Source organism: Oncorhynchus mykiss, chromosome 3, assembly GCF_057628025.1.
Source record: "Oncorhynchus mykiss isolate SJ-2025 chromosome 3, ASM5762802v1, whole genome shotgun sequence".
NCBI classification, from domain to species: Eukaryota; Metazoa; Chordata; class Actinopteri; order Salmoniformes; family Salmonidae; genus Oncorhynchus; species Oncorhynchus mykiss.
The window spans coordinates 80,080,533-80,104,482 of record NC_143024.1 but is presented as its reverse complement, the minus strand read 5'-3'; the positions used below and the strand labels follow the sequence as shown (position 1 = coordinate 80,104,482).

The window sequence follows — 23,950 nt, the reverse complement described above, 5'->3', positions numbered from 1 at the left end:
CTGCAGACTTTTCTAGTGCCCGCGCCAATTCGTTGATATATATGTTGAAGAGGGTGGGGCTTAAGATGCATCCCTGTCTCACCCCACGACCTCACTTCCTCTCTTTCTTTCTGTCTCTCTTCCTCTCTCTCTCTCTTCCTCTCTCTCAATTCAATTCTATATATATATATATATATATATATATATAGAGAGAGAGAGGAAGAGAGAGAGAGTTAGATAGAGACAGAGAGACACAGAGGAAGTGAGAGAGAGAGTTAGAGAGAGACAGAGAGACACAGAGGAAGTGAGAGAGAGAGAGTTAGAGAGAGACAGAGAGACACAGAGGAAGAGAGTTAGAGAGAGACAGAGAGGAAGAGAGACAGAGAGTTACAGAGAGACAGAGAGAAAGAAAGAGTGAGAAAAAGACAGAGAGGAAGGAAGGAAAGTATATAAAAAGAGAGATACAGTGCCTTGCGAAAGTATTCGGCCCCCTTGAACTTTGCAACCTTTTGCCACATTTCAGGCTTCAAACATAAAGATATAAAACTGTATTTTTTTGTGAAGAATCAACAACAAGTGGGACACAATCATGAAGTGGAACGACATTTATTGGATATTTCAAACTTTTTTAACAAATCAAAAACTGAAAAATTGGGCGTGCAAAATTATTCAGCCCCTTTACTTTCAGTGCAGCAAACTCTCTCCAGAAGTTCAGTGAGGATCTCTGAATGATCCAATGTTGACCTAAATGACTAATGATGATAAATACAATCCACCTGTGTGTAATCAAGTCTCCGTATTAATGCACCTGCACTGTGATAGTCTCAGAGGTCCGTTTAAAAGCGCAGAGAGCATCATGAAGAACAAGGAACACACCAGGCAGGTCCGAGATACTGTTGTGAAGAAGTTTAAAGCCGGATTTGGATACAAAAAGATTTCCCAAGCTTTAAACATCCCAAGGAGCACTGTGCAAGCGATAATATTGAAATGGAAGGAGTATCAGACCACTGCAAATCTACCAAGACCTGGCCGTCCCTCTAAACTTTCAGCTCATACAAGAAGAAGACTGATCAGAGATGCAGCCAAGAGGCCCATGATCACTCTGGATGAACTGCAGAGATCTACAGCTGAGGTGGGAGACTCTGTCCATAGGACAACAATCAGTCGTATATTGCACAAATCTGGCCTTTATGGAAGAGTGACAAGAAGAAAGCCATTTCTTAAAGATATCCATAAAAAGTGTTGTTTAAAGTTTGCCACAAGCCACCTGGGAGACACACCAAACATGTGGAAGAAGGTGCTCTGGTCAGATGAAACCAAAATTGAACTTTTTGGCAACAATGCAAAACGTTATGTTTGGCGTAAAAGCAACACAGCTCATCACCCTGAACACACCATCCCCACTGTCAAACATGGTGGTGGCAGCATCATGGTTTGGGCTTGCTTTTCTTCAGCAGGGACAGGGAAGATGGTTAAAATTGATGGGAAGATGGATGGAGCCAAATACAGGACCATTCTGGAAGAAAACCTGATGGAGTCTGCAAAAGACCTGAGACTGGGACGTAGATTTGTCTTCCAACAAGACAATGATCCAAAACATAAAGCAAAATCTACAATGGAATGGTTCAAAAATAAACATATCCAGGTGTTAGAATGGCCAAGTCAAAGTCCAGACCTGAATCCAATCGAGAATCTGTGGAAAGAACTGAAAACTGCTGTTCACAAATGCTCTCCATCCAACCTCACTGAGCTCAAGCTTTTTGCAAGGAGGAATGGGAAAAAAATTCAGTCTCTCGATGTGCAAAACTGATAGAGACATACCCCAAGCGACTTACAGCTGTAATCGCAGCAAAAGGTGGCGCTACAAAGTATTAACCTAATGGGGCTGAATAATTTTGCACGCCCAATTTTTCAGTTTTTGATTTGTTAAAAAAGTTTGAAATATCCAATAAATGTCGTTCCACTTCATGATTGTGTCCCACTTGTTGTTGATTCTTCACAAAAAAATACAGTTTTATATCTTTATGTTTGAAGCCTGAAATGTGGCAAAAGGTCGCAAAGTTCAAGGGGGCCGAATACTTTCGCAAGGCACTGTAATTCCAGAGTCTGTTGACTACCTTAAAGGTTCTATTGGGATACATGTTCTGGTCTGGAAACCAAATGGAGGATTCTCAAAGCAATCCGTGAGACACTAATCACTTACAGACCATGGCCTAATACACCACCATTTATTATGAGGATGACATTTCTTGCTGTGTCTATAGGTGAATAAAAAGGAATTGAACATAGTAAGGTGATGATTGAATAGGGGAAGAAGGAATGTTCATTGGAGAGAAGTGATATAAACAGCTACGACCTGATAGTGCATAGTAAAACACTATAGTGGCTTCATTTCAAATGTCACTTAAAGTATGCTATCATGTACAGTATTTCACTGAGCCTAACACAATGTGGGCCAAAGCAAGAATATGAGTGAGTGATTAAATCAGACGTGAGGGGGCAACGGTTTGAAATGAAACGTAGCTCAGGTTTAGGACAGAGAGAAAGAGAGAAACAGAGATAGACAGTGTTAGAACACTGTGCATAGCCATGATAGAACATTTGAAATCAAATCTAATTGTATTTGTCACACGCGCCGAATACAACAGGTACCTTACCGTGAAATTCTTACTTACGAGCCCTTAACCAACAGTGCAGGAAGAGAGAGAGAGAGAGCAAGAGAGAGCGGAGGAAGAGAGAGAAGGAAGAGGAGAGAGATAGAGAGAATGAAGAGAAGAGAAAGAAGGAAGAGGAGAGGGATAGAGAGAAGGAAGAGAAGAGAAAGAAGGAAGAGAGAGAGAGAGAGCAAGAGAGAGATGAGGAAGAGAGAGAAGGAAGAGGAGAGAGAGAGAGAAGGAAGAGAAGGAAGAGAAGAGAGAGAAGGAAGAGAAGGGAAAGACAGAGAGAAGGAAGAGGAGGAGAGAGAAGGAAGAGAAGAGAGAGAGAGAGATGTTTGGTTGGTCACGTTTTCGAAGAGGCAGCGATAACCCCAGGGGATTTTGGCCTGCAGCGGGTCATATCCTGTTAAAGTCCTGTCTCTCTTCATGTCACTCAAACTTCAGCCCTCCAGCCCACCCATCCACCACTGACACAGACTGTCTGAGTTCCGACAGTCTACTCTACCCCTCACTCTGTTTACCTGTCATACATACAGTCTACTCTACCCCTCACTCTGTTTACCTGTCATACCAACAGTCTAATCTACCTCTCACTCTGTTCCCCTGTCATACACACAGTCTACTCTACCCCTTACTCTGTTTACCTGTCATACACACAGTCTACTCTACCTCTCACTCTGTTCCCCTGTCAAACAAATACAGTCTACTCTACCCCTCACTCTGTTTCCTTGTCATATTACTCTACCTCTCACTCTGTCCCCCTGTCATACATACAGTCTACTCTACCCCTCACTCTGTTCCTCTTTCATACCAACAGTCTACTCTACCTCTCACTCTGTTCCCCTGTCATACACACAGTCTACTCTACCCCTCACTCTGTTCCCCTGTCATACACACAGTCTACTCTACCTCTCACTCTGTTTACCTGTCATATATACAGTCTACTCTACCTCTCACTCTGTTTCCTTATCATATTACTCTACCTCTCACTCTGTTCCTCTTTCATACCTACAGTCTACTCTACCTCTCACTCTGTTTCCCTGTCATACCTACAGTCTACTCTACCTCTCACTCTGTTTACCTGTCATACCTAGAGTCTACTCTACCTCTCACTCTGTTTACCTGTCCTACCTACAGTCTACTCTACCTCTCACTCTGTTTACCTGTCATACCTACAGTCTACTCTACCCCTCACTCTGTTTACCTGTCATACCTACAGTCTACTCTACCTCTCACTCTGTTTACCTGTCATACCTACAGTCTACTCTACCTCTCACTCTGTTTACCTGTCATACCTACAGTCTACTCTACCTCTCACTCTGTTCCTCTTTCATACCTACAGTCAACTCTACCCCTCACTCTGTTTACCTGTCATACCTAGAGTCTACTCTACCTCTCACTCTGTTTCCCTGTCATACCTAGAGTCTACTCTACCCCTCACTCTGTTTACCTGTCATACCTACAGTCTACTCTACCTCTCACTCTGTTTCCCTGTCATACCTACAGTCTACTCTACCCCTCAATCTGTTTCCCTGTCCTACATACAGTCTACTCTACCCCTCACTCTGTTTCCCTGTCATACCTACAGTCTACTCTACCCCTCACTCTGGTTCCCTGTCCTACATACAGTCTACTCTACCCCTCACTCTGTTTCCCTGTCATACCAACAGTCTAATCTACCTCTCACTCTGTTTACCTGTCATACACACAGTCTACTCTACCTCTCACTCTGTTCCCCTGTCATACATACAGTCTACTCTACCCCTCACTCTGTTTCCTTGTCATATTACTCTACCTCTCACTCTGTTCCTCTTTCATACCTAGAGTCTACTTTACCTCTCACTCTGTCCCCCTGTCATACATACAGTCTACTCTACCCCTCACTCTGTTCCTCTTTCATACCAACAGTCTACTCTACCTCTCACTCTGTTCCCCTGTCATACACACAGTCTACTCTACCCCTCACTCTGTTCCCCTGTCATACACACAGTCTACTCTACCTCTCACTCTGTTTACCTGTCATATATACAGTCTACTCTACCTCTCACTCTGTTTCCTTATCATATTACTCTACCTCTCACTCTGTTCCTCTTTCATACCTAGAGTCTACTTTACCTCTCACTCTGTCCCCCTGTCATACACACAGTCTACTTTACCTCTCACTCTGTTCCTCTTTCATACCTACAGTCTACTCTACCTCTCACTCTGTTTCCCTGTCATACCTACAGTCTACTCTACCTCTCACTCTGTTTACCTGTCATACCTAGAGTCTACTCTACCTCTCACTCTGTTTACCTGTCCTACCTACAGTCTACTCTACCTCTCACTCTGTTTACCTGTCATACCTACAGTCTACTCTACCCCTCACTCTGTTTACCTGTCATACCTACAGTCTACTCTACCTCTCACTCTGTTTACCTGTCATACCTACAGTCTACTCTACCTCTCACTCTGTTTACCTGTCATACCTACAGTCTACTCTACCTCTCACTCTGTTCCTCGTTCATACCTACAGTCAACTCTACCCCTCACTCTGTTTACCTGTCATACCTAGAGTCTACTCTACCTCTCACTCTGTTTCCCTGTCATACCTAGAGTCTACTCTACCCCTCACTCTGTTTACCTGTCATACCTACAGTCTACTCTACCTCTCACTCTGTTTCCCTGTCATACCTACAGTCTACTCTACCCCTCACTCTGTTTACCTGTCATACCTACAGTCTACTCTACCTCTCACTCTGTTTCCCTGTCATACCTACAGTCTACTCTACCCCTCAATCTGTTTCCCTGTCCTACATACAGTCTACTCTACCCCTCACTCTGTTTCCCTGTCATACCTACAGTCTACTCTACCCCTCACTCTGGTTCCCTGTCCTACATACAGTCTACTCTACCCCTCACTCTGTCCCCCTGTCATACATACAGTCTACTCTACCCCTCACTCTGTTCCTCTTTCATACCAACAGTCTACTCTACCTCTCACTCTGTTCCCCTGTCATACACACAGTCTACTCTACCTCTCACTCTGTTTCCCTGTCATACCTACAGTCTACTCTACCTCTCACTCTGTTTACCTGTCATACCTAGAGTCTACTCTACCTCTCACTCTGTTTACCTGTCCTACCTACAGTCTACTCTACCTCTCACTCTGTTTACCTGTCATACCTACAGTCTACTCTACCCCTCACTCTGTTTACCTGTCATACCTACAGTCTACTCTACCTCTCACTCTGTTTACCTGTCATACCTACAGTCTACTCTACCTCTCACTCTGTTTACCTGTCATACCTACAGTCTACTCTACCTCTCACTCTGTTCCTCTTTCATACCTACAGTCAACTCTACCCCTCACTCTGTTTACCTGTCATACCTACAGTCTACTCTACCCCTCAATCTGTTTCCCTGTCCTACATACAGTCTACTCTACCCCTCACTCTGTTTCCCTGTCATACCTACAGTCTACTCTACCCCTCACTCTGGTTCCCTGTCCTACATACAGTCTACTCTACCCCTCACCCTGTTTCCCTGTCATACCAACAGTCTAATCTACCTCTCACTCTGTTCCCCTGTCATACACACAGTCTACTCTACCCCTTACTCTGTTTACCTGTCATACACACAGTCTACTCTACCTCTCACTCTGTTCCCCTGTCATACATACAGTCTACTCTACCCCTCACTCTGTTTCCTTGTCATATTACTCTACCTCTCACTCTGTTCCTCTTTCATACCTAGAGTCTACTTTACCTCTCACTCTGTCCCCCTGTCATACATACAGTCTACTCTACCCCTCACTCTGTTCCTCTTTCATACCAACAGTCTACTCTACCTCTCACTCTGTTCCCCTGTCATACACACAGTCTACTCTACCCCTCACTCTGTTCCCCTGTCATACACACAGTCTACTTTACCTCTCACTCTGTCCCCCTGTCATACATACAGTCTACTCTACCCCTCACTCTGTTCCTCTTTCATACCAACAGTCTACTCTACCTCTCACTCTGTTCCCCTGTCATACACACAGTCTACTCTACCCCTCACTCTGTTCCCCTGTCATACACACAGTCTACTCTACCTCTCACTCTGTTTACCTGTCATATATACAGTCTACTCTACCTCTCACTCTGTTTCCTTATCATATTACTCTACCTCTCACTCTGTTCCTCTTTCATACCTAGAGTCTACTTTACCTCTCACTCTGTCCCCCTGTCATACACACAGTCTACTTTACCTCTCACTCTGTTCCTCTTTCATACCTACAGTCTACTCTACCTCTCACTCTGTTTCCCTGTCATACCTACAGTCTACTCTACCTCTCACTCTGTGTACCTGTCATACCTAGAGTCTACTCTACCTCTCACTCTGTTTACCTGTCCTACCTACAGTCTACTCTACCTCTCACTCTGTTTACCTGTCATACCTACAGTCTACTCTACCCCTCACTCTGTTTACCTGTCATACCTACAGTCTACTCTACCTCTTACTCTGTTTACCTGTCATACCTACAGTCTACTCTACCTCTCACTCTGTTTACCTGTCATACCTACAGTCTACTCTACCTCTCACTCTGTTCCTCTTTCATACCTACAGTCAACTCTACCCCTCACTCTGTTTACCTGTCATACCTAGAGTCTACTCTACCTCTCACTCTGTTTCCCTGTCATACCTAGAGTCTACTCTACCCCTCACTCTGTTTACCTGTCATACCTACAGTCTACTCTACCTCTCACTCTGTTTCCCTGTCATACCTACAGTCTACTCTACCCCTCAATCTGTTTCCCTGTCCTACATACAGTCTACTCTACCCCTCACTCTGTTTCCCTGTCATACCTACAGTCTACTCTACCCCTCACTCTGGTTCCCTGTCCTACATACAGTCTACTCTACCCCTCACTCTGTTTCCCTGTCATACCTACAGTCTACTCTACCCCTCAGTCTGTTTCCCTGTCATACCTACAGTCTACTCTACCCCTCACTCTGTTTCCCTATCATACTACTCTACCCCTCACTCTGTTCCCCTATCATACTACTCTACCCCTCACTCTGTTTACCTGTCCTACCTACAGTCTACTCTACCTCTCACTCTGTTTCCCTGTCATACCTAGAGTCTACTCTACCCCTCACTCTGTTTACCTGTCATACCTACAGTCTACTCTACCTCTCACTCTGTTTCCCTGTCATACCTACAGTCTACTCTACCCCTCAGTCTGTTTCCCTGTCCTACCTACAGTCTACTCTACCTCTCACTCTGTTTACCTGTCATACCTAGAGTCTACTCTACCTCTCACTCTGTTCCTCTTTCATACCTACAGTCAACTCTACCCCTCACTCTGTTTACCTGTCATACCTAGAGTCTACTCTACCTCTCACTCTGTTTCCCTGTCATACCTAGAGTCTACTCTACCCCTCACTCTGTTTACCTGTCATACCTACAGTCTACTCTACCTCTCACTCTGTTTCCCTGTCATACCTACAGTCTACTCTACCCCTCAGTCTGTTTCCCTGTCCTACATACAGTCTACCCTACCCCTCACTCTGTTTCCCTGTCATACCTACAGTCTACTCTACCCCTCACTCTGTTTCCCTGTCCTACATACAGTCTACTCTACCCCTCACTCTGTTTCCCTGTCATACCTACAGTCTACTCTACCCCTCAGTCTGTTTCCCTGTCATACCTACAGTCTACTCTACCCCTCACTCTGTTTCCCTATCATACTACTCTACCCCTCACTCTGTTCCCCTATCATACTACTCTACCCCTCACTCTGTTTACCTGTCATACATACAGTCTACTCTACCCCTCACTCTGTGTCCCTGTCATACATACAGTCTACTCTACCCCTCACTCTGTTTCCCTATCATACTACTCTACCCCTCACTCTGTTTCCCTGTCATACCTACAGTCTACTCTACCTCTCACTCTGTTTCCCTGTCCTACATACAGTCTACTCTACCTCTCACTCTGTTTCCCTGTCCTACATACAGTCTACTCTACCTCTCACTCTGTTTCCCTGTCATACCTACAGTCTACTCTACCCCTCAGTCTGTTTCCCTGTCATACCTACAGTCTACTCTACCCCTCACTCTGTTTCCCTGTCATACCTACAGTCTACTCTACCCCTCACTCTGTTTCCCTGTCATACCTACAGTCTACTCTACCCCTCACTCTGTTTCCCTGTCATACCTACAGTCTACTCTACCCCTCACTCTGTTTCCCTATCATACTACTCTACCCCTCACTCTGTTCCCCTATCATACTACTCTACCCCTCACTCTTTTTACCTGTCATACATACAGTCTACTCTACCTCTCACTCTGTTTACCTGTCATACCTACAGTCTACTCTACCTCTCACTCTGATTACCTGTCATACCTACAGTCTACTCTACCCCTCACTCTGTGTCCCTGACATACATACAGTCTACTCTACCCCTCACTCTGTTTCCCTATCATACTACTCTACCCCTCACTCTGTTTACCTGTCCTACCTACAGTCTACTCTACCTCTCACTCTGTTTCCCTGTCATACCTAGAGTCTACTCTACCCCTCACTCTGTTTACCTGTCATACCTACAGTCTACTCTACCTCTCACTCTGTTTCCCTGTCATACCTACAGTCTACTCTACCCCTCAGTCTGTTTCCCTGTCCTACCTACAGTCTACTCTACCTCTCACTCTGTTTACCTGTCATACCTAGAGTCTACTCTACCTCTCACTCTGTTCCTCTTTCATACCTACAGTCAACTCTACCCCTCACTCTGTTTACCTGTCATACCTAGAGTCTACTCTACCTCTCACTCTGTTTCCCTGTCATACCTAGAGTCTACTCTACCCCTCACTCTGTTTACCTGTCATACCTACAGTCTACTCTACCTCTCACTCTGTTTCCCTGTCATACCTACAGTCTACTCTACCCCTCAGTCTGTTTCCCTGTCCTACATACAGTCTACCCTACCCCTCACTCTGTTTCCCTGTCATACCTACAGTCTACTCTACCCCTCACTCTGTTTCCCTGTCCTACATACAGTCTACTCTACCCCTCACTCTGTTTCCCTGTCATACCTACAGTCTACTCTACCCCTCAGTCTGTTTCCCTGTCATACCTACAGTCTACTCTACCCCTCACTCTGTTTCCCTATCATACTACTCTACCCCTCACTCTGTTCCCCTATCATACTACTCTACCCCTCACTCTGTTTACCTGTCATACATACAGTCTACTCTACCCCTCACTCTGTGTCCCTGTCATACATACAGTCTACTCTACCCCTCACTCTGTTTCCCTATCATACTACTCTACCCCTCACTCTGTTTCCCTGTCATACCTACAGTCTACTCTACCTCTCACTCTGTTTCCCTGTCCTACATACAGTCTACTCTACCTCTCACTCTGTTTCCCTGTCCTACATACAGTCTACTCTACCTCTCACTCTGTTTCCCTGTCATACCTACAGTCTACTCTACCCCTCAGTCTGTTTCCCTGTCATACCTACAGTCTACTCTACCCCTCACTCTGTTTCCCTGTCATACCTACAGTCTACTCTACCCCTCACTCTGTTTCCCTGTCATACCTACAGTCTACTCTACCCCTCACTCTGTTTCCCTGTCATACCTACAGTCTACTCTACCCCTCACTCTGTTTCCCTATCATACTACTCTACCCCTCACTCTGTTCCCCTATCATACTACTCTACCCCTCACTCTTTTTACCTGTCATACATACAGTCTACTCTACCTCTCACTCTGTTTACCTGTCATACCTACAGTCTACTCTACCTCTCACTCTGATTACCTGTCATACCTACAGTCTACTCTACCCCTCACTCTGTGTCCCTGACATACATACAGTCTACTCTACCCCTCACTCTGTTTCCCTATCATACTACTCTACCCCTCACTCTGTTTCCCTGTCCTATATACAGTCTACTCTACCTCTCACTCTGTTTCCCTGTCCTACATACAGTCTACTCTACCTCTCACTCTGTTTCCCTGTCCTACATACAGTCTACTCTACCTCTCACTCTGTTTCCCTGTCATACCTACAGTCTACTCTACCCCTCACTCTGTTTCCCTGTCATACCTACAGTCTACTCTACCCCTCACTCTGTTTCCCTGTCATACCTACAGTCTACTCTACCCCTCACTCTGTTTCCCTGTCATACCTACAGTCTACTCTACCCCTCACTCTGTTTCCCTGTCATACCTACAGTCTACTCTACCCCTCACTCTGTTTCCCTGTCATACCTACAGTCTACTCTACCCCTCACTCTGTTTCCCTGTCATACCTACAGTCTACTCTACCCCTCACTCTGTTTCCCTGTCATACATACAGTCTACTCTACCCCTCACTCTGTTTCCTTGTCACAATACTCTACCTCTCACTCTGTTTACCTGTCATACATACAGTCTACTCTACCTCTCACTCTGTTTCCCTGTCATACATACTCTACTCTACCTCTCACTCTGTTTCCTTGTCACAATACTCTACCTCTCACTCTGTTTCCCTGTCATACCTACAGTCTACTCTACCCCTCACTCTGTTTCCCTGTCATACCTACAGTCTACTCTACCCCTCACTCTGTTTACCTGTCATACCTACAGTCTACTCTACCCCTCTCTCTGTTTCCCTGTCATACCTACAGTCTACTCTACCTCTCACTCTGTTCCCCTGTCATACATACAGTCTACTCTGCCTCTCACTCTGTTTCCTTGTCATACATACAGTCTACTCTACCCCTCACTCTGTTCCCCTGTCATACCTACAGTCTACTCTACCCCTCACTCTGTTTCCTTGTCATACATACAGTCTACTCTACCCCTCACTCTGTTCCCCTGTCATACCTACAGTCTACTCTACCCCTCACTCTGTTTCCTTGTCATACATACAGTCTACTCTACCCCTCACTCTGTTTCCTTGTTATACATACAGTCTACTCTACCCCTCACTCTGTTTCCCTGTCATACATACAGTCTACTCTACCCCTCACTCTGTTTACCTGTCATACATACAGTCTACTCTACCCCTCACTCTATTTCCCTGTCATACCTACAGTCTACTCTACCCCTCACTGTGTTTCCCTGTCATACCTACAGTCTACTCTACCCCTCACTCTGTTTACCTGTCATACATACAGTCTACTCTACCCCTCACTCTATTTCCCTGTCATACCTACAGTCTACTCTACCCCTCACTGTGTTTCCCTGTCATACCTACAGTCTACTCTACCCCTCACTCTGTTCCCCTGTCATACCTACAGTCTACTCTACCCCTCACTCTGTTTCCTTGTCATACATACAGTCTACTCTACCCCTCACTCTATTTCCCTGTCATACCTACAGTCTACTCTACCCCTCACTGTGTTTCCCTGTCATACCTACAGTCTACTCTACCCCTCACTCTGTTTACCTGTCATACATACAGTCTACTCTACCTCTCACTCTGTTTCCTTGTCATACCTACAGTCTACTCTACCCCTCACTCTGTTTCCCTGTCCTACATACAGTCTACTCTACCTCTCACTCTGTTCCCCTGTCATACCTACAGTCTACTCTGCCTCTCACTCTGTTTCCTTGTCATAATACTCTACCCCTCACTCTGTTTCCCTGTCATACACAGTCTACTCTACCCCTCACTCTGTTTACCTTTCATACCTACAGTCTACTCTACCCCTCACTCTGTTTCCCTGTCATACATACAGTCTACTCTACCCCTCACTCTGTTTACCTGTCATACCTACAGTCTACTCTACCCCTCACTCTGTTTCCCTGTCATACATACAGTCTACTCTACCCCTCACTCTGTTTACCTGTCATACCTACAGTCTACTCTACCTCTCACTCTGTTTCCCTGTCATACCTACAGTCTACTCTACCCCTCACTCTGTTTACCTGTCATATATACAGTCTACTCTACCTCTCACTCTGTTTCCTTGTCATAATACTCTACCCCTCACTCTGTTTACCTGTCATACCTACAGTCTACTCTACCCCTCACTCTGTTTTCCTGTCATACCTACAGTCTACTCTACCCCTCACTCTGTTTACCTGTCATATATACAGTCTACTCTACCTCTCACTCTGTTTCCTTGTCATAATACTCTACCCCTCACTCTGTTTACCTGTCATACCTACAGTCTACTCTACCCCTCACTCTGTTTTCCTGTCATACCTACAGTCTACTCTACCCCTCACTCTGTTTACCTGTCATACCTACAGTCTACTCTACCTCTCACTCTGTTCCCCTGTCATACCTACAGTCTACTCTACCCCTCACTCTGTTTCCCTGTAACACATACAGTCTACCTCTCTGTATGCTATTATAGTGCAGGTCTTTCCTCTCCATTTGTATTACTGTATTACTTTCTCTCTCTGTCTTTCTCTCTCTGTCTTTCTCCCTCTGTCTTTCTCTCTCTGCCTGTCTCTCTCTGTCTTATTCTCTCTGTCTTTCTCTCTCTGCCTGTCTCTCTCTGTCTTTCTCTCTCTGCATGTCTCTCTCTGTCTTTCTCTCTTTGTCTTTCTCTCTCTGCCTGTCTCTCTCTCGTTATTTCTCTCTCTGCCTGTCTCTCTCTGCCTGTCTCTCTCTGCCTGTCTCTCTCTGTCACTTTCTCTCTCTGCCTGTCTCTCTCTTTCTCTTTCTCTCTCTGCCTGTCTCTCTCTGTCTCTTTCTCAATCTGCTTTTCTCTCTCTGTCTCTTTCTCAATCTGCCTTTCTCTCTCTGTCTTTCTCAATCTGCCTGTCTTTCTCTGTTCCTCTATCTCTCAGACGGCCACCTGCTTATCATCCAACTGTGGATCATTCTCTCTCTGCTGGTTCACTCAATCTGAGCTTCATCGATCAGTTAACCTGAAGGCAGTTTTGAGAGCAGTGCCCCGTAAAAGGCTTATACCGGATACTGAAAACCCAGCAGGAACAAAGAGGAACTTCAGGAGGATTTGGTCTCTCTCCCCGTGTTTCATCAGAACAGCTGTGTGCCACTGATATCACACTTTGAGCTTTAAAAGAAAGCCTTCCTCTGTCGACAGCGAAAGTAACTTCATTGAGCTTATGTTGTGCTGTCTGAAGTTGGAATCCATCAACAGTACTTTGCTAGTTATTATATCATTCAGCAGGTGATGGCTGCAGGCTCTGATTTATCACACATGTCTTACTTGTATCAACGAACACATTGCCTAAAAGATGACATCATGCTGTGATATGCAATAACAAAAATGTTCTCTCTCTCTCTCTCTGTTCCTCTCTCACTCTCTCTAATTAAATATGTTACACAGGAAGCCAATTACTTTCCCTGTGTGCTCGGTGGCTTTGCAGGGAACAGCCATAACTCCCTGAGCACATTTACTTTTGTCATCCTGCTGGCTGTTTGAACTAGGAGAGGAGAGGAGCAAATTCTCTCCTTAATTACCCCTGGGATACAACCTGCTAGTCCCTATCAATATGGACCATCACACACACATTCCCCCTTCTCAGAGAGCGAGAAAGGGAAGAGAGAAAGGGAGGGAAGAGAGAGAGGTAGCGGAGACAGAGAGAGAGTCCAGTTTGTTGAATGTCCAGTTTGTTGAATGTTTCCTCAAGTTTCTCTCCCCAATACACAGTCGCCTAGCAACCTCGGCCTCATGCACCAACATTTCCAAATGAAAACAACACACAGATATCTTACTGGTTAGATTTTTCCCATTTTAAGGGACAGCACAAATCTCTCCTTAGCTTACACAGTCAGCGGGGAGCGGAGAGAATGGGAAACTGCATAAACGGAGGTAGTAGTTGTGATTGTTTAGAGGTGGGGTAAGCCACACTAAATCCATGTGCATACGTGTTCACAGGGAAGTAAACATGACACCCACGAGTCTGCCTTGTTAAAATCACACAAATCAACACCATCGTGTAGACATAGTCGTTTTGGGGGGTTAACTAACCTTGTTCAAGGGCAGAACAATAGATTGTTTGCCTCGTCAGCTCCGGGAATCGAACTGGCAACCTTCCAGTTACTGGCCCAATGCGCTAAACACCGGGACACCGGCCACCCTATCACCCTCCAAACACTGAAATGGCACCCTACTCCCTACACAGTGCACTACTTTTGACCAGGGCCCATAGAGCTTTATATAGCGAACAGGGTGCCATTTGGAACCTAGGAGGATTCTACTTGTGACCGATAACCTGTCTTTGGCACTGTCTCTATCCTGTCTTTGGCACTGTCTCTAGTCTGTCTTTGGCACTGTCTCTAGCCTGTCTTTGGCACTGTCTCTAGCCTGTCTTTGGCACTGTCTCTAGCCTGCTTTGGCACTGTCTCTAGCCTGTCTTTGGCACTGTCTCTAGTCTGTCTTTGGCACTGTCTCTAGCCTGTCTTTGGCACTGTCTCTAGCCTGTCTTTGGCACTGTCTCTAGCCTGCTTTGGCACTGTCTCTAGCCTGTCTTTGGCACTGTCCCTAGCCTGTCTTTGGCACTGTCTCTAGCCTGTCTTTGGCACTGTCCCTAGCCTGTCTTTGGCACTGTCCCTAGCCTGTCTTTGGCACTGTCCCTAGCCTGTCTTTGGCACTGTCTCTAGCCTGTCTTTGGCACTGTCTCTAGCCTGCTTTGGCACTGTCTCTAGCCTGTCTTTGGCACTGTCCCTAGCCTGTCTTTGGCACTGTCTCTAGCCTGTCTTTGGTACCATCTCTAGCTTGTCTTTGTCACTATCTCTAGTCTGTCTTTGGTACCATCTCTAGCTTGTCTTTGTCACTATCTCTAGCCTGTCTTTGTCACTGCTTGTCACATCCACCTTATTACCACATATACTGCACAATGGGCTACAAGAATAAACATTACTCTTTAGCAATATAAGTGCACTGGGGCAGCAGACACTTTTTACTGGGATACGTTTTATTAGTTTAATAAAAAATGTACCACAGGGATCATCTATCATCCAGCCTACTTTACAATGTCATAAGCATGATACGACAGGTGACAACTGTCAACTACTTCCATAAGAGATAATATCACTTCATGACCTGCTATAAGACTGTCACATTGTATGTTGTGATGTACTACAGCTAGTGAGAAGGGTTTCCAGACGACCTGAGTTGCTGTGTTATAGCCGTGTTAGATGACTTGTCAGGAGTTACGTCTTTTGATATGATAGCTCATGCTGTTGCAGCACCTAGTCATGCATGATGGGAGGAGTTACCTTAGCACAAACCAGGCTCAACTGCATTTCAACTCCAATGATTCACAAAATGTATTGAAATTTCATTCATTTATTTCATAATCTGATTTGAAAACAAATGATAATTTGCAGTCAAATTAATTTTCAATTTCTCACCTGAATTGACTGAATTGAAATGGAATCCATCCCAGCCCTGCAAAAAAGAGTTTAAATCAAGTATGACTGTCTGCTTCACAATGACAAGAGGGCTTGAAGCATGTGGGAGTCATCTGAGTCTGTTAGAGCTGAACCTCTAGTCCTCTGGTCAAGGAGGCTTGGCTTGCTAAGAAATCACTCAACCCTCTATGTGATTCCACCAGCATACAGCACTGTCTGTTTGTCTGCCTGCCTACTTCAGTCTACTGCTCTATAAATACCAGAATACACAGGGACAAAGAGAAAGTGAGAGAAACAGAGAAATTAGAGTGGTTGAGTGAGAAAGTGAGCAAGTGTTAGGGTGACTGAGTGACTAAAGATGATGGCAGCAGCTGCGGTCTTGGATATTCCCCATCAGTGTGTGCGTGTGTCAGATAATGTGTGTGATTCTGAGGGGCATGCTAAATATAGTGTGTGTTACATACAGGGCAGTGAAGGGCCTCCTCAGGCTTAAGACTCTCCCGTCTCCGTACACAGCCTTAGTTTGTACCAACTGCTGTTGTTGACAGAGTGCTGGTCAAACACACTGTTACGTTCCCCAGTTTATGTGTTGTAGTTTGTGTATTTTCATGTGTTTTATTTCAGGAAATGGCTTCCTGAAATCCCTCAAGCAGCTGATTGGTCGACTCCAGGGCTAATTGGAGAGCTGACCCCGCCCCCTCGTCAAGACACAGCTGTCTCCAGTTACACATTCATTCTGAAGCTATATAAAAGCCAGTGTTCTGTTCAGGAGAGAGACATTTGCTGGGAGGTCATTGCAGAGCGATTGATTGTGATAGAGAGATTTTTGCTGGAGGTTGATTTGCTGGGAGTTCATTGCTGGGAAGTGGTATGTTCTGTGAGTTTGTTGCTCAGGTAGAGCTTAGTTGATGTCCTTTGTTTCTTAGTTTGTTTGTGAAATTGTTTAATATTCTGTTTCCTTTGTTCCCAGGGGGGAAGGGGCAGGCACCTTGGGAGTGCTTAGGCAAGAGGCCCGCGGGCATACATATACCCGTAGTATATTCACTGTCTAGGCACACTAGGTAAGACCTGGGCGGACCACCCCCTGTATTTTGGTTAGGGCACCAGGTGGTGCTAAATTAGGTAAAAGTGGTTAGGCAGGTAAGATCGGAGAGGGCGGGCTTTGAGATTTACTTTCTTTGCTTTGGTTCCGTCCAGCCCCTTTTCCCCATATTACCGTGTAAAGGAATAAAGTCCTTGTAAACGGTACCACCTTCTGTCTGTTGTCATCCTTACTCGCACCTACAGTCCATACCTTTTTCGCTTCACGGAGAGTTTAGTTGTAGCAGGGTGTTGCGTTCCCTCTTCATAGAGGCGTGCGTAAAACACACATCACAACACACACACACCACACTACATACACACACACACTTCCTGAAGGGCCGCCCCCAGGTGGTAAGGGTAGGTAACAACACATCCGCCACCCTGATCCTCAACACAGGGGCCCCTCAGGGGTGCGTGCTCAGTCCCCTCCTGTACTCCCTGTTCACTCGTGATTGCACGGCCAGGCACGACTCCAACACCATCATTAAGTTTGCCGATGACACAACAGTGGTAGGCCTGATCACCGACAATGACAAGACAGCCTATAGAGACCTGGCCATGTGGTGCCAGGACAACAACCTCTCCCTCAACGTGATCAAGACAAAGGAGATGATTGTGGACTACAGGAAAAATAGGACCGAGCATGCCCACATTCTCATCGAGGCTGCAGTGGAGCAGGTTGAGAGCTTCAAGTTCCTTGGTTTCCACATCACCAACAAACTAGCATGGTTCAAGCTTGAGGTCGACCAAATATGATTTTTCAACACCAATACTGATTATTGGAGGAGCAAAAAAAGCCGATACCAAATAATATATATTTATTTATAATAATGACAATTTTAACTTAATTTAATACAATAACATCTATTTAGTCTAAAATGAAACATGTTCAATTTGGTTTAAATATTGCAAAAACACAGTGTTGGAGAAGAAAGTAAAAGTGCAATATGTGCCATGTAAAAAAGCTAGCGTTTAAGGTCCTTGCTCAAAACGTGAGAACTAATGAAAGCTGGTTGTTCAATATTCCCAGTTAAGAAGTTATAGGTTGTAGTTATTATAGGAATTATGACGCGTCTACTATTTCTCTCTATACCATTTGTATTTATGGCGTTCATGTTTTTATGTTTATGGTTAGCTACATTTGTGCAAAGATTGTGGGTTTTTTGGCAATGCGTTTTTGTTAAAACATTACCCGTTTGGCGAAGTTGAAGTAGGCTGTGATTCGATGATAAATTAACAGGCACCTCATTGATTATATGCAACGCAGGACAAGCTACTTAACCTAGTAATATCATCAACCATGTGTAGTTAATCACTAGTTATGAGAAGATTGATTGTTTTTTATGAGATAAGTTTAATGCTAGGTAGCAACATACCTTGGCTCCTTGCAGCCACAAGGTCTGTTTGACGCTGCATTTGCTTAACAGGTGGTCAGCCTGCCACACAGTTTCCTCATGGATTGCAATGTAATCTGCCATAATCGTTGTCCAAAAAGCCCGATTACCGATTGTTATGAAAACTTGAAATCGTCCCTAATTAATCAGTCATGCCGATTAATCGGTCGACCTCTAGTCCAAGCACACCAAGACAGCCGTGAAGAGGGCACGACAAAACCTTTTCCCCTTCACGAGACTGAGAAGATTTGGCATGGGTCCTGAGATCCTCAAAAGGTTCTACAGCTGCACCATCGAGAGCATCCTGACTGGTTGCATCACTGCCTGGTATGGTAACTGCTTGGCCCCTGACTGCATTGCAATACAGAGGGTAGTGCGTACGGCCCAGTACATCACTGGGAATAAGCTGCCTGCCATCCAGGACCTCTACACCAGGTGGTGTCAGAGGAAGGCCCTAAATATTGTCAAAGACTCCAGCCACCCTAGTCATAGACTGTTTTCCCTGCTACCACACAGCAAGTGGTACCGGAGTGCCAAGTCTATGTCCAAGAGGCTTCTAAACAGTTTTTATCCCCAAGCAATAACACGAAACACAAACCGGCTGCGCGTGTGCGCCGTGCGCTATCGTGCATAAATGTATTTTGGCCCCCCACACCAAACGCGATCACGACACGCAGGTTAAAATATCTAAACAAACTCTGAACCAATTACATTAATTTGGGGACAGGTCGAAAAGCATTAAACATGTATGGCAATTTAGCTAGTTAGCTTGCACTTGCTAGCTAACATTAATTTGTCCTATTTAGCTAGCTTGCTGTTGCTAGCTAATTTGTCTTGGGATATAAACATTGAGTTGTTATTTTACCTGAAATGCACAAGGTCCTCTACTCCGACAATTAATCCACACATAAAACGGCCAACCAAATCGTTTCTCGTCATCTCTCCTCCTTCCAGGCTTTTTCATCTTTGAACTTACACGGTGATCACATCTAAACTTTCATAGTATTACCACGACATCCGGCAACAAAGTTCTTCTTTCAATCACCCACGTGGGTATAACCAATGAGGAGATGGCACGTGGGTACCTGCTTCTATAAACCAATGAGGAGATGACTTTCAGTGCGATCTGCGTCAGAAATAGGAACGACTTCTATTTTAGCCCTTGGCATCGCAGACGCTCGTTGGCGCGCGCGAGCAGTGTGGGTGCAATAATTGAATAACATGGATTTCTAAATGTATTTTGCACGCGACATGTCCGGTCTGGTCAGCATGTCAGACTCCCGAACATCCTGAACATCTAAGCAAATTGCTACCAAGACTATTTGCCCCCCTTTTATGACGCTGCTACTCTCTGTTATTATGATCTATGCATAGTCACTTTAATAACTCCTACAAGAACATATTACCTCAACTAATCGATGCCTCTGACATTTTTTAAACTGCATTGTTGGTTAGGGGCTCGTAAGGTAAGCATTTCACTGTAAGGTAACCTGTTGTATTCAGCTCGTGACTAATACAATTTGATTTGATGGGCCAGTTGCATAAAGCCTGGTATCCATGCTGAGTAGATATAGCCTCAAATCAATTAACGATCTGATTCCCAATAATTATTTCTAACCAACATTCCCTCTCCCTTAATCTATTCTGGTTGGTGCGGTGTACAATTCACTTCCACTCCTGTTTGACAAGAAACCATCATGTCCTGATAATACTTGGTTTGTAAGGATAATGGTTTTGTATCACAACCTTATTCGCATGTCAAAATCATTTCTCTGATTACCAACCCGTTTCTCATAGTTATTCAGAGTTAATTTCCATTACGGTACATCAGCATGTCAATATTATTCAATGTTAGAGGGATGGATGGAGGAGCTGGAAGGGAATGCTCTCTTTGGTAAATTCTCTAGCTATCAAATGTCCCGCCACAGTGGAATATCTGATCTGAGAGACGGTCACACACACACACACACACACACACACACACACGCACACACACACACACACACACACACACATACACACACACACACACACACACACACTGCCCTTGCTCTAGACAACGGATCAAAATGAGCGTGGGAAAAAGCCACCTTGTTCGAAGTGGACAGATACAGCTAGAACATTGAGTTTTCCAGATTGATAAAGTGCATGCTGACCTTGTGGAGCAGCCACAAAGCTTCAGTCTCCTGACTGCACTGGAGATTGGTTTCATTTAGGCTAAATATTGCAGTAGTAATGTCTGTCAACAATTTCTTTAAGGATGGGTGGTAGTCATGGTTTTAAAGGGGGATAGGGGTGTATTTCCAGGAGTGACGATTTCCTTTCGGAATGAGTGTATTGTTCTCCAGCATTGGGATTCGATGTGACTAGATTGGATACATGAGTGCTTAATGCGCTGTTGCTTTTTCTGCTGCTAAATTAATTAGCTACATCACTGCACACACACTCATACACACACACACACACACATATACATATACACACACACACACACATATACATGCACACACACACACACACACACACACACACACATATACATGCACATATACATGCACACACACACACACACACAGAGAGAGAGAGAGAGAGAGAGAGAGAGAGACAGAGACACACTGTATGAAAACACACTAGACTAGAGCTATTGTAATTATTTTGTGGAGAAGTCTTAGCATCTGCACTCGGGTTGACCTACAATTCTTAGAAAGATAGGGGACATTGATTACTGTAGCAATCATTATGTTCCAGCCCTTTTAAATGTTATTAATTGCAACCAATTCATTATTCTATTATATATAATTTGATTTATTAAATACATTTATGGAATAGCATCATGGAAACATTTGCATTTGTACTTCGCATGTAATAGTGATTAACTTTTTTGTAAAATTGTTTTGTTTTGTCTCAGGCTCGGATTAACTACGATATTTGGATTGGGCCTATTGATAAACGATATATCAAGGAATCTGTAGTTTGAGCGCCTATTGCTGGTGAACTGGATTTTGTGTCAGATTGACGAAAATGAAAAGGTTTTTCAAATCAAACTGTAGGCCTATTGGTCGCGTAAACAGTGTAGCAGATGTTATAGGAGGTGCAGCGAAATGCTTGTGTTACCAGCTCCCAACAATGCAGTAAACATGTCATACAAGTACATAAATAATAATAAACAACTAGAAACAAGAAAATCACGAATGTCAGGACGAATCCAGTTAACAAACCAAAACACTGCTTTTGTGTATCGTTTTTTCCGTATTTGGTCACTTAATTTAGGTTTATGAATAAACATAAATATAGGTGGCCCGGCTCCTCACCTTTCTGTTTGACATGCTGCGGTTTGAGCACCACGGACTCGTTTCCACAGGTGGTGATGTTTGTGAGTCCCAGACTGACGTTCATTGTTCTGTTTGACGCAGCGCCTTGCGCTCCCACACACTCCAAGAACGTAGAGGTCTCGTTCAGTGTTCGTAAATCCATTTAGAGAGTTAAAGAAAAATGTCAGAAGTGCACATTATATTCGTGCTATGTGCGAGCATCTGCTTTGGTCAAATGACTGCGTCCATAGAAATCCACCAAAATATTTTTAAGTGGTCTAATTCTTTCCCAAAATTATCCAACCAAATGATTGCTTACTTTGTCTGTAGATGTTCCAAAGTATATTTCCTACTTTACCCATTTATTGGGCATCCTTGAAGTTTCCAGTTGACAGTTTTCACCCCGGAGTTGAAAGGATCTCTGCTTTGCTGTAGTTTCGGGGATCCCACCTTTCTGCTGCGCCTCGTTGGTGACTGTGGCTCGGACTGCAGCGGTGAGGTTATGGGGGACAGCTGAGTGCGTGGGAAGGTGGGGGGAGTAGTTTGTGGGTGGGGGTGCTGCGTTTGGATGCAGTGGTGGATACAGCATTTTTTTTTAAATTGACGGCACAGAAGATGTCTGTATTTGTCGCTAATACTGGACCAGTAAAGCACTACTTGTGTGTGAGAAAAAAAGAACTACATGTATTTGAGTGTTTGCCAGCTTTTGTAATTTGAGTCTGATAATTATCTGTACAAAACAGTTAATCTGATAATATGTGTGGAATATAAAAATACCTTCTTGAATATATGTTTTCCAGTTTAAAAAAAATACTTTGCAAATGCATCTGATTTCAATGTGAAAGCTATAATGGTCTAGTCATTCCTTTTCCATAGACACTCTTAACCAGAGCAACATATAGTAGTGAGTGCATACATTTTCCGTACTGGTCCCCATGGGAATTAAACCCACAACCCTAGCATTGCAAGGGCCATACTCTACCAACTAAGCCAGATCATCACACAACCACTTTGTCTCAATGTACTCAATTACTGTATTGTGCATTGTTTTTCTTTATGGTGATGAAAAGTCTACAAACGTAGATTACCAGCAAATGTACAATACCATAATGTACATTTGTGGTTTGTACGGATGGTAAATGAATACTGAACAAAAAGTGGTTGTTTTCCATGTTATTGGATCAAGAACAACATCTAATTGATGTGGATGTTTTGTGTCTTTGACCATAACTTTGCACCTTTTGATGTACATGTTTGAGGATAGGATTGTGTTCTTTCTGGATCCCATTAGCCAGCAGCATACCACCCTGCATACCACTGCTGGCTTGCTTCTGAAGCTAAGCAGGGTAGGTCGTGGTCAGTTCCTGGATGGGAGGCCAGATGCTGTTGGAGGGCCAGTAGGAGGCACTCTTTCCTTTGGCCTAAATAAATATATCCCAGTGATTGGGGTTAATGCCCTGTGTAGGGTAGGGTGTCCTGACTCTCTGAGGTCATTAAAGACCCAATGGCACTTATTGTAGGGGTGTTAACCCCAGTGTCCTGGCTAAAGTCCTAATCTGGCCCTCAAACCATCACGGTCACCTAATAATCCCCAGTTTACAATTGTCTCATTTCTCCCCTGTAACTATTCCCCAGGTCATGGCTGCAAATGAGAATGTGTTCTCAGTCAACTTATCTGGTAAAAGAACAGATAAATAATTAGAATGACAATCCCAGAAAAATGTACAGCCTTACAACTATTGAATCCTGCAAGATACGGTTCTTAATTATACTGTTTTGCCTGTGATACAGATGTCTACAGTGCCTTGTGAAAGTATTCGGCCCCCTTGAACTTTGCGACCTTTTGCCACATTTCAGGCTTCAAACATAAAGATATAAAACTGTATTTTTTTGTGAAGAATCAACAACAAGTGGGACACAATCATGAAGTGGAACGACATTTATTGGATATTTCAAACTTTTTTAACAAATCAAAAACTGAAAAATTGGGCGTGCAAAATGATTCAGCCCCTTTACTTTCAGTGCAGCAAACTCTCTCCAGAAGTTCAGTGAGGATCTCTGAATGATCCAATGTTGACCTAAATGACTAATGATGATAAATACAATCCACCTGTGTGTAATCAAGTCTCCGTATAAATGCACCTGCACTGTGATAGTCTCAGAGGTCCGTTAAAAGCGCAGAGAGCATCATGAAGAACAAGGAACACACCAGGCAGGTCCGAGATACTG

The 23,950-nt window shown here is 44.3% G+C and overlaps 1 pseudogene across 1 annotated transcript in view; it reads right to left on the bottom strand.

Annotated features, from left to right (window-relative positions):
- LOC110504539 (cholecystokinin receptor-like) overlaps positions 1-22,209 on the bottom strand; it is a 39,927-nt pseudogene extending 17,718 nt beyond the window's left edge. The window contains exon 1 of the transcript XR_016494825.1: positions 21,722-22,209. The product of XR_016494825.1 is annotated as a cholecystokinin receptor-like (transcript). The remainder of the gene's footprint in view (positions 1-21,721) is intronic.
- Positions 22,210-23,950: the final 1,741 nt, after the last annotated feature.